The sequence below is a fragment of the Sciurus carolinensis genome, chromosome 1 (genome assembly GCF_902686445.1).
Source record: "Sciurus carolinensis chromosome 1, mSciCar1.2, whole genome shotgun sequence".
Classification (NCBI taxonomy): domain Eukaryota; kingdom Metazoa; phylum Chordata; class Mammalia; order Rodentia; family Sciuridae; genus Sciurus; species Sciurus carolinensis.
Genome location: NC_062213.1, coordinates 183451954 through 183467570, shown reverse-complemented (window position 1 = coordinate 183467570; position 15617 = coordinate 183451954). Strand labels below are relative to the sequence as shown.

At 37.1% G+C, this 15617-nt stretch overlaps 1 protein-coding gene across 7 annotated transcripts in view; it reads left to right on the top strand.

Moving 5' to 3' along the window:
• Positions 1 to 15617, top strand: part of Zmym4 (zinc finger MYM-type containing 4) — a 186496-nt gene that overhangs the window by 75868 nt on the left and 95011 nt on the right. For all 7 annotated transcript variants that reach the window (XM_047543837.1, XM_047543836.1, XM_047543834.1 and 4 more), the window contains one exon: positions 14750 to 14795. The gene's annotated coding sequence lies outside the window, so the exon portion shown is untranslated. The remainder of the gene's footprint in view (positions 1 to 14749; positions 14796 to 15617) is intronic.

Below are 15617 nucleotides of genomic sequence, written 5' to 3'. Positions count from 1 at the left end.
GTGAACTCTTTACATAGATATTGAAAGCAGTTTGAGAATGTTATTATTCATATTATCACTCATGTCTAGGGAATTTGTGAAGTGTCATGGTGTTTGTGTCAGGGGTAGAAGAGAAAATTAACTTTCTAAAAATAAGAATTATTGATCCAGAATCCAATATATTTCTAATTGTGATCCTCTTTGGAGGGTTGGCTAGGGTGTGTGTGCAGGTGATATGTTTATCAACTCACACTATATAAAGTGTTCCCCCTCCTCTGGAATTAGGGTACTTGAGTGTTTGGTTTAAGTTTTGTAAGTAAAAATTATATTATGACCCCCATCGCTTAATTTTTGAAATACAAGGGACTGTGTATCATTTGTCCAGTGCTTTTATTTTTTAAAGTGGGTACATTTTTATAAATATTTAATGAAATCTTAATTTTTTTTTAAATTTGTATTTTTTATTAAGTTAAAATGTACATCGTGTGTGACACAAAAAGTCATACCCCATTTGTGTACAATGAATCAAAATGCAGTCTGTTAAAAAAAATAGCTGTATTGAGCTCTGTTAAAAAAAATAGCTGTATTGAGCTATAGTTCACATACCATATAATTTACCCATGTAAAATGGACAGGGTGACTTTTAACAGAAAACTTGGGCTTGTTTTGGTATAGTTCCCTGAAACTGTGAACTAAGCCGTGATTTTTTTTTTTAATTGTAAACAAATGGGATACATGTTGTTTCTCTGCCTGTACATGGCGTAGAGGCATACCATTTGTGTAATCATAAATTTACATAGGGTAATGTTGTTTGATTCATTCTGCCATTTTGAAATCTTAATTTTTTTTTTGAGCTTTTTTTTTTATTATAAAATTGTAAACAAATGGGATACATGTTGTTTCTCTGTCTGTACATGGCGTAAAGGCATACCATTTGTGTAATCATAAATCTACATAGGGTAATGTTGTTTGATTCATTCTGCCATTTTTTCCCTTCCCCCCCCTCCCCTCCCACCCTTCTCCTCCATCTATACAGTCCTTCCTTCCTCCATTCCTGCCCCCCTCCCTAAACCCAACTCCAACCCCAACACTAACCCTTCCCACCCCCATTATGTGTCATCATCCACTTATTAGCGATATCATTCTTCCTTTGGTTTTTGAGATTGGCTTATCTCACTTAGCATGATATTCTCCAGTTTCATCCATTTGCCTGCAAATGCCATAATTTTATTCTTCTTTATGGCTGAGTAATATTCCATTGTATATATATACCACATTTTCTTTATCCATTCATCAATTGAAGGACATCTAGGTTGGTTCCACAATCTGGCTATTGTGAACTGAGCAGCTATGAACATTGATGTGGCTGTATCTCTGTAATATGCTGATTTTAAGTCCTTTGGGTATAGGCCAAGGAGTGGGATAGCTGGATCAAATGGTGGGTCCATTCTAAGTTTTCTAAGGAATCTCCACACTGCTTTCCAGAGTGGCTGCACTAATTTGCAGCCCCACCAGCAATGTAAGAGTGTACCTTTCTCCCCACATCCTCGCCAACACCTGTTGTTGGTTGTATTCTTGATAATTGCCATTCTAATTGGGGTGAGATGGAATCTTAGGTTGGTTTTGATTTGCATTTCTCTTATTACTAGAGATGTTGAACATTTTCCCATATGTTTGTTGATTGCTTGTATATCTTCTTCTGTGAAGTGTCTATTCATTTCGTTAGCCCATTTGTCGATTGGATTATTTACATTCTTGGTATAGAGTTTTTTGAGTTCTTTATAGATTCTGGAGATTAGCGCTCTATCTGAAGTATGATTGGCAAAGATTTTCTCCCACTCTGTAGGCTCTTTCTTTGCATTGCTGATAGTTTCCTTTGCTGAGAGAAAGCTTTTTAGTTTGAATCTATCCCAGTTATTAATTCTTGCTTTTATTTTTTGTGCTATGGGAGTCCTGTTGAGGAAGTCTGGTCCTAAGCCGACATGTTGAAGCTCTGGACCTACTTTTTCTTCTATAAGATGCAAGGTCTCTGGTCTGATTCCGAGATCCTTAATCCATTTTGAGTTTAGTTTCGTGCATGGTGAGAGATATGGGTTTAGTTTCATTCTGTTGCATATGGATTTCCAATTCTCCCAGCACCATTTGTTGAAGAGGCTATCTTTTCTCCATTGCATATTGTTGGAACCTTTGTCTAGTATGAGAAAATTGTATTTATTTGGGTTTGTGTCCGTGTCCTCTATTCTGTACCATTGATCCACCTTTCTATTTTGGTACCAATACCATGCCGTTTTTGTTACTATTGCTTTGTAGTAGAGTTGAAGATCTGGTATTGCAATACCCCCTGCTTCACTCTTTCTGCCCAGGATTGCTTTAGCTATTCTGGGTTTTTTATTCTTCCAGATGAATTTCATAATTGCTTGCTCTATTTCTGTAAGGTACATCATTGGGATTTTAATTGGAATTGCATTGAATCTGTATAGCACTTTTGGTAGTGTGGCCATTTTGACAATATTAATTCTTCCTATCCAAGAACATGGGAGATCTTTCCATCTTCTAAGGTTTTCTTGAATTTCTTTCTTTAGTGTTCTGTAGTTCTCATTGTAGAGGTCTTTCACCTCTTTTGTGAGATTGATTCCCAAATACTTTATTTTTTTCGAAGGTATTGTGAATGGGGTAGTTTTCCTAATTTCTCTTTCTGAAGATTCATCGCTTATATATAAAAATGCCTTAGATTTATGTGCATTGATCTTGTATCCTGCTACTTTACTGAATTCACTTATGAGATCTAAAAGTTTTCTGGTGGAATTTCCTGGTTCCTCTAAGTATACCATCATATCATCAGCAAATAGGGATAGTTTGAGTTCTTCTTTTCCTATTCGTATCCCTTTAATTTCTTTGGTCTGTCTAATTGCTCTGGCTAGAGTTTCAAGGACGATATTGAATAGAAGTGGTGAAAGAGGGCATCCCTGCCTTGTTCCAGTTTTTAGAGGGAATGCTTTCAGTTTTTCACCATTTAGAATGATATTAGCAATGGGTTTAGCGTAGATGGCCTTTACAATGTTAAGGAATGTTCCCACTATCCCTATTTTTTCTAGTGTTTTGAGCATGAAGGGGTGCTGTATTTTATCAAATGCTTTTTCTGCCTCTATCGAAATAATCATGTGATTCTTGACTTTAAGTCTATTGATATGGTGAATGACATTTATTGATTTTCTGATGTTGAACCAACCTTGCATCCCTGGGATGAAACCCACTTGATCGTGGTGCACTATCTTTTTAATATGTTTTTGTATGCGATTTGCTAAAATTTTGTTTAGAATTTTTGCGTCGATGTTCATTAAGGATATTGGTCTGAAATTTTCTTTCCTCGATGTGTCTCTGTCTGGTTTAGGAATCAGGGTAATATTGGCTTCATAGAATGAGTTTGGGAGAGTTCCCTCCTCTTCTATTTTCTGGAATACTTTGAGAAGTATTGGAATGAGTTCTTCTTTAAAAGTTTTGTAGAACTCGGCTGAGAACCCATCTGGTCCTGGACTTTTCTTTGTTGGTAGGCTTTTGATGACTTCTTCTATTTCATTACTTGAAATTGGTCTATTTAAATTGTGTATGTCCTCCTCGTTCAGTTTAGGCAATTCATATGTCTCTAGAAACCTGTTGATGTCTTCGAAATTTTCGATTTTGTTGGAGTATAGGTTTTCAAAATAGCTTCTAATTATGTTTTGTATTTCGGTCGTGTCTGTTGTGATTTAAAGCAGGGAAATATGCCTCTTTTTTTGAGGGGGTGGGGCGGGTGGGTACTGGAGATTGAACTCCAGGGCACTCAAACACTGAAACACATCCCCAACCCTAATTTGTATTTCTTTTTAGAGACGAGGTCTCACTGAGTTGCTTAGCTCCTCACTTTTGCTGAGGCTGGCTTTTAACTTACCATCCTCCTGCCTTAGCCTCCTGAGCCAGGTGTTTGCCACCTTGCCCGACTGTATTTACAACTTGACAAAGTTCCATGCTAATTCCTTTTTGTACTTTAAAAAATTTAATCCTAACAACCTTATGAAGTAGGTATCTCTATATCTAGATTTTATGGACTTTTAAATGACTGGTAAGTGGCCAGAGTTGAAATTTAAAATCAAGCAATTTGAGAGTGACGTAGGCTTTTAACTAATGTGCTTTGATTGTTCTTAATGATGTATGTAAAATAAGCTTAAACATGCAATAGTTACATAGTAACATGTAATAGTTAATGTGTAGAAACTATGAGACTTTGTTGCTGATTAAAAATTCAGTGATATTTGTTGTATTGAATTAGGATCCACATTCCTATTTTCTTTTTTGGTTTTGTAGTTTTGAGAAAACTGCTCTCTCTCCAAAATAGTATTACAGAAAGAAAATCAACTTTAGGTTCACTTTAATCTTTTCATTTAAATTTGAAGGATGAGTAGTATGACTTTGATTTTCAAGCTAAATTGTGAACTGCTTCTGTCTAATTTATAAATATATAGGTTGTACAGATTTGGGGCTTACATCATGGTAAGGTGTGTGTTTAGCATGCAAGAGACCTTGAATTCAGTCCCCAGCATGGGGTGAGGGGAAAGCATCTAAAATATAGAATGAACAAGAAGCACTCAAACTTCAGTTTAGTAAAACCATAGTATCATGAAGCTAAGTATTACATGTTGTTGTGGTGGTTTTTTTTCCTTTTGGTACCAGAGTTTGAACCTAGGGTGCTTAACTGCTGAGCCACATCTGCAACCCTTTTTAATTTTTGAGACATGGTCTTGCTAAGTTTCCTAAGGCTTTGCTATGTTGCTGAGGCTGACCTTTTAACTTGCAATCCACCTGCCTGAGCCTTCTGAGCCTCCCGAGCCTTTGGGATTACCGGTGTGTGCCACTATGCCCAGCCTGTTACTTGTTTGTTGTTACTCAGTTGGTGAGAACATAGGCCAAGCAGATATTCTGGAGTCTTGCCCAACATTTGAGAATCATGTTAATGTTATCTGCTTGTATAATGTTAAGTGAGTGGTCATCAGCAGATTTGAATTAAAAGCAAAATTTAAAAAGTCATCCAAAACTAGACTATCCTTTAATTGATACTGTACCTTCATATATGTGATTTCCATTGAAATGAGGTAATGCTATTATCAAATAGCAGGGTTTATTTTCAAATAACTGACACAGTAGGCATGTCACAGTGTCTACATCATTCACTTCATTTCATCTCATCAAGTAGACATTCTATCATCTCATCCTCACTAGAAGGTGAGTGTATAGTACAGTAAGATATGAGAGGAAACCACATTCATATTATTTATTACAGTTATAATTGTTATTAATAATTGATCTCTTGCTGTGCCTAATTTATAAATTAAACTTTATCATAGATATGTAAGTATAGGGAAAAAGCATAGTATATATAGGGTTTAGCACCATCCATACTTTCAGGCATCCACTGAGGGTCTTCAAAAGTATCCTCTGCTGATAAGGGGGAACTGCTGTATTCATAGTTGTGCATATCCATTAGTAAATTGTTTACTGATTCTCCCTCCTGCTCCTGCCCTAGCCTTGGGCAGCCACTAATCTATTTTATTTCCCCAGGGTTTTGAAATGTATACCCATTTCCAACAAAAGAGACTGAGTATAATTTTGTCTATTTGTAAATTGGTTGGTGATCAAGAGGCAATGTTTTAGTCTTTTGTTTTGAGAGGAGGAGGAGGAGGGAGGGAGAGGCAGGAAAACAGGAGTTTGGTTTTGAACCTGTAGAGAAGGAAATTTAATTCTGAAATCTTTGACATTTTGAAAGAGTGTTTTCTGAAATTTTAACACCTGATTCTTTCCTCCCTCCCTGCTTTTTTGGTGCTGGGAATTGAATCCAGGGGTGCTTTACCACTGAGCTAAATCCCCAGTCCTTTTTATTTATTATTTTGAAACAGAGTCTTACTAAGCTTCTGAGGGGCTCACTAGGTTGCTGAGACTGACCTCAAACTTGTGATCCTTCTGCTTTAGCCTCCTGAGTCACTGGGCTTACAGGCGTGTGCCACCATGCCTGGCAACACCCAGTGTTCTTCCTGACTAGATTTGTTCATTTCCTGAGAATGATCAGTTGCTATTTCTTATATTCAGAGTAATTTTAATTACTTTTTCTCATTTTCATTTTAGTATTTTTTCATATGAAATTGTAGAGGGTCTAAATTACATGTTTTTTTTTTTTTTTCTTTTTCTTTTTTAGAACACTGTGGAAGTTATTCATCTTTTTTGTGTCCGACTTAGAGAGGAGATACTTTTTCCAATAGAATGGAGTCTGATCTTAGGAGTTAGGTTTAGTGTCAGCTCAAAAAATGTAAAGGTTATGTTCCTTACAAAATCCTGGAGCTGAAGAAATAGGTTGTATTGGAGAGTGCTTGCCTAGCATGCACAAGGGCCACGGTTCGAATCCCTGGCACCTCAGAGGATTAAAAAAAATAATAGTAATAAATAAATAAAAAATTAGGAGCTGTAGAAATAGCTCGTTTTGGAGAGCGCTTGCCTAGCATGCGCAAGGGTCCACGGTTTGAATCCCCGGCGCCTCAGGGTGGGCGGCGGGGAATCTTTTAAGTCACTCATAAATTATAGACCTACTTCATTTTGGTAATATCATGAGTGCCATTTCTTTTCCTTATAGCATTGTGCAAGGTTGTTCCTTCATTGGTCGAACATGGTTGGTAAATTGTCTATGGTCAGTATTTTATAAAAAGCATATAACATTTAAAAAAAATATGGTGGGTGCCCCCCTCCCCCTGTGCCAGTTTATGCATTTTTTTTTAATTTTTTTATTTTTTTATTTTTTATTTTTTTTTTACGTTTACATAGGGTAATGATGTTTATTTTTTTTCCCTTCCCCCCCACCCCTCCCACCCTTTTCCCTTTATACAGCCCTTCTTTCCTTCATTCTTACCGCTCTCCTTAGCCTAACTCTAAACCTAACCCTAAACCTAATGCTAACCCCTCCCACCCCCATTATATGTCCTCATCCACTTATCAGCGAGATCATTCGTCCTTTAGTTTTTTGAGATTGGCTTATCTCACTTAGCATGATATTCTCCAATTTCCACCATTTGCCTACAAATGCCATAATTTTATCATTCTTCATTGCGGAGTAATATTCCATTGTATAAATATGCCACAGTTTCTTTATCCATTCATCAACTGAAGGGCATCTAGGTTGATTCCACAATCTGGCTATGGTGAATTGAGCAGCAATGAACATTGATGTGGCTGTATCTCTGTAGTATGCTGATTTTAAGTCCTTTGGGTATAGACCAAGGAGTGGGATAGCTGGGTCAAATGGTGTTTCCATTCCAAGCTTTCTGAGGAATCTCCACACTGCTTTCCAGAGTGGCTGCACTAATTTGCAACCCCACCAGCAATGTATGAGTGTTCCTTTTTCACCACATCCTCGCCAACACCTATTGTTGCTTGTATTCTTGATAATCGCCATTCTAATTGGGGTGAGATGAAATCTTAGGGTAGTTTTGATTTGCATTTCCCTTATTACTAGGGATGTTGAACATTTTTTCATATATCTGTTGATTACTTGTACATCTTCTTCTGTGAAGTGTCTGTTCATTTCCTTAGCCCATTTGTTGATTGGATTATTTGTATTCTTCGTGTAGAGTTTTTTGAGTTCTTTATAGATTCTGGAAATTAGCGCTCTATCTGAGGTATGGTTGGCAAAAATATTCTCCCACTCTGTAGGCTCTCTCTTCACATTTCTGATAGTTTCCTTTGCTGAGAGAAAGCTTTTTAGTTTGAATCTATCCCAGTTGTTGATTCTTGCTTTTATTTCTTGTGCTATGGGAGTCCTATTAAGGAAGTCTGATCCTAAGCCAACAAGTTGAAGATTTGTACCTACTTTTTCTTCTGTAAGATGCAGGGTCTCTGGTCTGATTCCAAGGTCCTTGATCCATTTTGATTTGAGTTTTGTGTAGGGTGAGAGATAGGGGTTTAATTTCATTCTATTGCATATGGTTTTCCAGTTTTCCCAGCACCATTTGTTGAAGAGGCTATCTTTTCTCCATTGCATATTTTTGGAACCTTTGTCTAGTATGAGAAAATTGTATTTATTTGGGTTTGTGTCTGTGTCCTCTATTCTGTACCATTGATCTACCTGTCTATTTTGGTACCAATACCATGCCGTTTTTGTTACTATTGCTTTGTAGTAGAGTTGAAGATCTGGTATTGCAATACCCCCTGCTTCGCTCTTGCTACTGAGGATTGCTTTAGCTATTCTAGGTTTTTTATTCTTCCAGATGAATTTCATAATTGCTTGCTCTATTTCTGCAAGGTACATCATTGGGATTTTAATTGGAATTGCATTGAATCTGTATAGCACTTTAGGTAGTATAGCCATTTTGACGATATTAATTCTGCCTATCCAGGAACATGGGAGATCTTTCCATCTTCTAAGGTTTTCTTGAATTTCTTTCTTTAGTGTTCTGTAGTTCTCATTGTAGAGGTCTTTCACCTCTTTTGTGAGATTGATTCCCAAGTATTTTATTTTTTTCGATGCTATTGTGAATCGGGTAGTTTTCCTAATTTCTCTTTCTGAAGATTCATCACTTATGTATAAAAATGCATTGGATTTATGAGCATTGATCTTGTAACCTGCTACTTTACTGAATTCACTTATGAGTTCTAAAAGTTTTCTGGTGGAATTTCCAGGTTCCTCTAAATATATAATCATGTCATCAGCGAACAGGGATAGTTTGAGTTCTTCTTTTCCTATTCGTATCCCTTTAATTTCTTTGGTTTGTCTGATTGCTCTGGCTAGAGTCTCAAGGACAATGTTGAATAGAAGTGGTGAAAGAGGGCATCCCTGCCTTGTTCCAGTTTTTAGGGGGAACGCTTTCAGTTTTTCACCATTTAGAATGATATTAGCCATGGGCTTAGCGTAGATTGCCTTTATAATGTTTAGGAATGTTCCCACTACCCCAATTTTTTCTAGTGTTTTGAGAATGAAGGGATGCTGTATTTTATCGAATGCTTTTTCTGCATCTATTGAAATAATCATGTGATTCTTAACTTTAAGTCTGTTGATATGGTGAATGACATTTATTGATTTCCGAATGTTGAACCAACCTTGCATCCCTGGGATAAAACCCACTTGATCGTGGTGCACTATCTTTTTAATATATATTTGTATGTGATTTGCTAAAATTTTGTTGAGAATTTTTGCGTCGATGTTCATTAAGGATATTGGTCTGAAATTTTCTTCCTCGATGTGTCTCTGTCTGGTTTAGCTATCAGGGTGATATTGGCTTCATAGAACGAGTTTGGGAGGGTTCCCTCCTCTTCTATTTCATGGAATAGTTTGAGGAGTATTGGAATGAGCTCTTCTTTAAAGGTTTTGTAGAACTCGGCTGAGAACCCATCTGGTCCTGGACTTTTCTTTGTTGGTAGGCTTTTGATGACCTCTTCTATTTCATTGCTTGAAATTGGTTTATTTAGGTTGTGTATGTCCTCCTCGTTCAGTTTAGGTAATTCATATGTCTCTAGAAATTTGTTGATGTCTTCGAGGTTTTCTGTTTTGTTGGAGTATAGATTTTCGAAATAGCTTCTAATTATGTTTTGTATTTCACTCGTGTTTGTTGTGATGTTTCCTTGTTCATTCTGAATTTTAGTAATTTGAGTTTTCTCCCTCTTTCTCTTTGTTAGTGTGGCTAAGGGTTTATCAATTTTATTTATTTTTTCAAAGAACCAACTATTTATTTTGTTAATTTTTCCAATTGTTTCTTTTGTTTCGATTTCGTTGATTTCGGCTCTGATTTTAACTATTTCCTGTCTTCTACTACTTTTGGTATTGGTCTGCTCTTCTTTTTCTAGTGCTTTGAGCTGTAGTGTTAAGTCGTTTATTTGTTGATTTCTACTTCTTTTTTTGAATGCACCCCATGAAATAATCTTCCTCTAAGTACTGCTTTCATAGTGTCCCAGAGATTTTGATATGATGTATCTTTGTTCTCGTTTACTTCTAAGAATTTTTTTATTTCCCTCCTGATGTCTTCTGTTATCCATTCATCATATAATAGTGTATTATTTAGTCTCCAAGTATTGGAGAAGTTTCTGTTTTTTATTCTGTCATTTATTTCTAATTTCAATCCATTATGATCTGATAGAGTACAAGGTAGTATCTCTATCTTCTTGTATTTGCTAACAGTAGCTTTGTGGCATAAAATATGGTCTATTTTAGAGAAGGATCCATGTGCTGCTGAGAAGAAAGTGTATTCGTTCTTTGTTGGATGGTATATTCTATATATGTCTGTTAAGTCTAAATTGCTGATTGTGTTGTTGAGATCTATAGTTTCTTTATTCAATTTTTGTTTGGACGATCTATCCAGTGGTGAGAGAGGTGTGTTAAAATCGCCTAGTATTATTGTGTTGTGGTCTATTTGATTTCTGGAATTGAGAAGGATTTGTTTGACGTACGTGGATGAGCCAATGTTTGGGGCATAGATATTTATGATTGTTAAGTCTTGCTGATTTATGCTTCCCTTAAGCAGCATGTAATGTCTTTCTTTATCCCTTCTGACTAGTTTTGGTTTGAAGTCCACATTATCTGAGATGAGGATGGATACTCCAGCTTTTTTGCTGTGTCCGTGTGCATGGTATGTTTTTCCCCATCCTTTCACCTTTAGTCTATGGGTGTCTCTTTCTATGAGATGAGTCTCTTGCAGGCAGCATATTGTTGGATTTTTCTTTTTAATCCAATCTGCCAGTCTGTGTCTTTTGATTGATGAATTCAGGCCATTAACATTCAGGGTTATTATTGTGATATGATTTGTATTCCCAGTCAATTGACTCATATTTGTTTTTGACATGATTTGGTTTCTCCTTTATTTGGCTATTCCTTTAGGCTAGCGCCTCCTGTTGCTGATTTGCATCGTTGTTTTTCATCTATTCCTCATGGAATATTTTGCTGAGAATGTTCTGTAATGCTGGCTTTCTTTTTGTAAATTCCTTTAGCTTTTGTTTATCATGGAAGGATCTTATTTCATCGTCAAATTTGAAGGTAAGTTTTGCTGGGTATAAGATTCTTGGTTGGCATCCGTTTTCTTTCAGGGCTTGGTAAATGTTGTTCCAGGCCCTTGTGGCTTTTAGGGTCTGGATTGAAAAATCTGCTGATATTCTTATTGGTTTCCCTCTGAATGTAATTTGATTCTTTTCTCTCGCGGCCTTTAAAATTCTGTCTTTATTTTGTATGTTAGGTATTTTCATAATAATGTGCCTTGGTGTGGGTCTGTTGTAATTTTGTATGTTTGGAGTTCTATAAGCCTCTTATATTTGGTTTTCCATTTCATTCTTCAGATTTGGGAAATTTTCTGATATTATTTCATTGAATAGATTGTTCATTCCTTTGGTTTGTTTCTCTAAGCCTTCCTCAATCCCAATAATTCTTAAATTTGGCCTTTTCATGATATCCCATAATTCTTGTAGATTCTGTTCATGATTTCTTACCATCTTTTCTGTTTGGCCAACTTTGCTTTCAAGATTAAATAATTTGTCTTCAATGTCTGAGGTTCTGTCTTCCAGGTGCTCCATTCTATTGGTTATGCTTTCTATGGAGTTTTTAACTTGGTTTATTGTTTCCTTCATTTCAAGTATTTCAGTTTGTTTTTTTTTTCAGTATCTCTAACTCTTTATTGAAATGATCTCTTGCTTCCCGTATTTGCTCTTTTAACTGTTGATTGGTGCGATCATTTAATGCCTGCATTTGCTCTTTCATCTCCTCCTTCAATGCCTGCATTTGCTCTTTCATCTCCTCATTAGCTTCCCTAATCGTTTTAATTACGTACATTTTGAACTCCCTTTCTGACATTTCTTCTGCTGTGCTGTCATTGGGTTTTATTGATGTAGTATCTAGGTTTGTTTGGGACATTTTCTTCCCTTGTTTTCTCATATTGGTCAGTTGTCAGTGGGACCCTGAGATATTGCAGTTTTCCGCTCTTGGCTTATAGTGTCCCGGTAGATTTCCAGTGTATCACCTCCCAGCCTTCAGTAGCCTGATGTCTTGGAGGAATCTGATAAAGCAGCGTATCCGAAGAAAACTGCCCCTAGCCCCCTACTGGTTCCACGATTTGGAACTGGCTCTGTGCTGAAATGCTCTCACTGTGGGCCTGCACTGTGCAGCTGGCCGTGTGGGAGGAGCTCACTGCCAGAGTGTGGAAGGCTACCTTGGGAAGACTCTAGCTGCCCTGCCCGGCTCCGATAAGCCACCTCTATCTGGGCCTGCCCCCTGGGCCGAGCTTTACCCAGTGGGCAGACTCACCCGTGGCTCTATTTCAGTCCGAGTCTCTCAATGCCTCCCCTTCTTAACTCCTGGGTTCTGGAGCGACAGGGGGTGCAGTCTCCCTCTAGGCCGCCATCTTGGATCGCCCCGATAAGAGGGCCTGCAGCCGGAGTGGGCAGAGCCGCCTGAAGAGGTCTCTGGCTGCCCTGCCCTGATCCCAGAGGCTGTTTGCGGATCGAGGCTCTCCGTTGGTTCGGGGGCTTGTGGCTGGTTCTATGTAGAAAGTCTCTCACTGGGCGGTCAGCTCTGAGAAGCTAGCCTTGAACGGCACCTCCCACCGCAGGGGTCCAGACTACTTGGGGAAGTCTCTGGCTGCCCTGTCTGGACCCTGAATCTGCTTGCGTGCCAGAGTACGCTGAGCTGCACTGGCTCCGGGACTCGGAGCTTGTTCTGGTCAGAAAGGCTCTCACTAGCGGGCCAGTTCCATTCCGAGAACCTGGAGAATCTGGCTGTGTGGGCGGGGCCCACCGCCAGAGTGCGCAGGGCTGCCTGTGGATGACTCTAGCTGCCCTGCCCGGCTCCGATAAGCCACCTCTATCTGGGCCTGCCCCCCGGGCCGAGCTTTACCCAGTGGGCAGACTCACCCGTGGCTCTATTTCAGTCCGAGTCTCTCGATGCCTCCCCTTCTTAACTCCTGGGTTCTGGAGCGACAGGGGGTGCAGTCTCCCTTTAGGCCGCCATCCCAGTTTATGCATTTTAAAAACAACTCCTCTTACTTTCTTTTGGAATTCTGAAATTTATCTGTATCTTTTCTCTACCTCTTTGATATTGGTTGGGCCCATTCAGTCACCAGATACTTGTATTTTCAGTTCAAGAAATTTTGATTTACATTATTCCCTTCTTCTGGGGTACCTTTATATGTAAATTTATTTATTTATTTATTTTTAAGTTGTAGATGGACATAATACCTTTATTTTATTTGTTTTTATGTGGTGGTGAGGCTCGAACCCAATGCCTCACACCTGCTGGGCAAGTGCTCTGCCAGAGGGTACCTTTGAGATTGTTGTCAGACCTATTATTTAATCTTCATGTCACTCAAATTATTTCTAGTTTTTTGTCTTTTTTTTTTTTAATTGATCAAGAATTTTGTCATTATCCTTCCCAATAAAGTTTTTATTTTGGCAGTCATTTTCTTGTTTCCAAACATTTTGTCTTTTTTTCTTCTCATGACCTCATGCAATTATTGTTATTATTTTGCATGTGTAGCCTCTCAAAATTTCTCAGATTTAACTTAAAACATTTAGAAGTTTTTTTTTTCTTTAAATTACCCGTTTCCTTCTTGAGTGCTTTTGCATTTGTTCACTTTGAACCTTCTCTTCCATGGAGTTAATTTCTTTTAGGAACATGGGATGCTGTGTTTGTTTGTTTGTTTTTTCTTCTCATATAGTGAATATCAGGCACTGTTAATTTCTATAGCTACTATGTTTTCTTTGCAGTTAATATAGGTAGCTAGGTAATTCTGTTTCTGTCTTGAATGGAGTGGCCAACTCTGAGTTTTAGGAGGCAAGGTTTATCAAGAAGTGGTGTTCTTGTGTTCTTATGTCATTGGTATATACAGGAGGCTGGAATACTAAGATTTACCAAAGTAAGGAGGTTTTTGAAGACTCAGGGTGGAGCATGCAACCTCTTTAATTCCTTGGTGGAGTTGCCTGTGTTTTAATTTCCCCTCTGTGTCTGTTAAGGTCTAGAATTTCTTTCGACTTGACTCTACTTCTGTCTTAAGCCTTAACATACTCAATTGAAAATATCCCTGTAACACGACTTACTTTCATTTTGAGAACAACAAATTTCTACTCTTAGCCTAAGATCAGAAATTGTCGTTGCCAATTGTTCTGTTTAATTTTGTTTTGGTAAGTCTTTACGTAGTTCTCCTTAAGTAGTAGTAGTAGTTGTTGTTGTTGTTGTTCTTCTTCTTCTTCTTTTTTCAATAAAGGAAGGAAGGAAGGCAGAATTAGTGAAGAGGGCATCATTTAAAAAATATTTTTAGTTGTAGGTGGACACAATACCTTTACTTTGTTATAGTTTTTTTTTGTTTTGTTTTGTTTTTAATGTGGTACTGGGGATCAAACCCAGTGTCTCACATATGCTAGGCAAGCGCTATTACCACTGAACCACAACCCCAGCCCAATAGTTTATAAGTTCTTAAATGTTGACTGTGCTTATTATGGATGGATATATGTGGTCATCCTTTTTTATGTGATTTATTATAAGAGTGATTAATAAGATAGGGACTGTAATATAGTTCTTGGGTTTTGATTTGGAGGCTTTGACCTAAGAACTGTTTTTGTTCATCCTAAATTTTATTTTACTCCATTTGGAAATGTTTATGTCATTTATTTGCATAATTTGTCTTGAAAATTAGAGCTCCTGGGGGAATAGGGAAGGATACCAAGAAGTATGAATGAAGAATATGAGAATAACGTTACTTTTCTCTTTCCTTTTTTGCTTTTTCAGTTTGAACAGAAAAGTGGTGCAGTTTTTGACGAAATTGTAGAGAACTGTAAGTACCATTTGAGAAAACAATCTTTAGATGGTTTTAAGTCTAGACAAAGTATTTAGCATTAGCGTGGTTAGGGTTGATTTATGTGATGGTCCAGTTATATTTAATCTAGATCTCATCACATCCTGTTAGTACTTTTAGCAGATTAGTTTGAATTATGAATCATGCTTTTTATTTTCCATGAAATATTTTACTCTGTTATTAATGTGTTGAAATATAGTAACACTTTGTGCCAGTGTGACTTACATAGAAAATTATACTTAACCATTTTAAAGGTTTCTACTTTGTTTATAACATCTTTTAATGTCCTCTTTAGAATCTTTGCACTATAGCATTTTAAAGAATTCTTTTTATGATTATAAAAGTAATACATTCAATTTATGGTATAGAAATCAATAAAGTAGAAAGTAAAAGCATTTATCATTACCATTCTCCAAAGATAACTGATTTTAAGAGTTTAATATATATCTTTCCAGACTTTTTTCTATGAACACAGATACATACGGCATATGAGAATTTATGTGTATGTGCAGGAATCATATCAATGCCATTGTTTTTCACTCAATTGCATAGACATCTTTTTGTGTCAGTGGGTATAGTCTTATTGCATTCTTTTAAATGGCCACTTAGTATTTTATTCTTTGGCTATATTATAATTTAACCAGCCTCTTCTTTTATACATGTATAAATTATTTTCAGTTTTTCATTATTATAAACAATATTGGATATGTTTTCCTCTACATGTCTTTGTACACTTGTTAAGGTGTTTTTGTAGGATAAATTCTAAGAATAGAATTGATAAATCATTAAAGGATGTTTGTG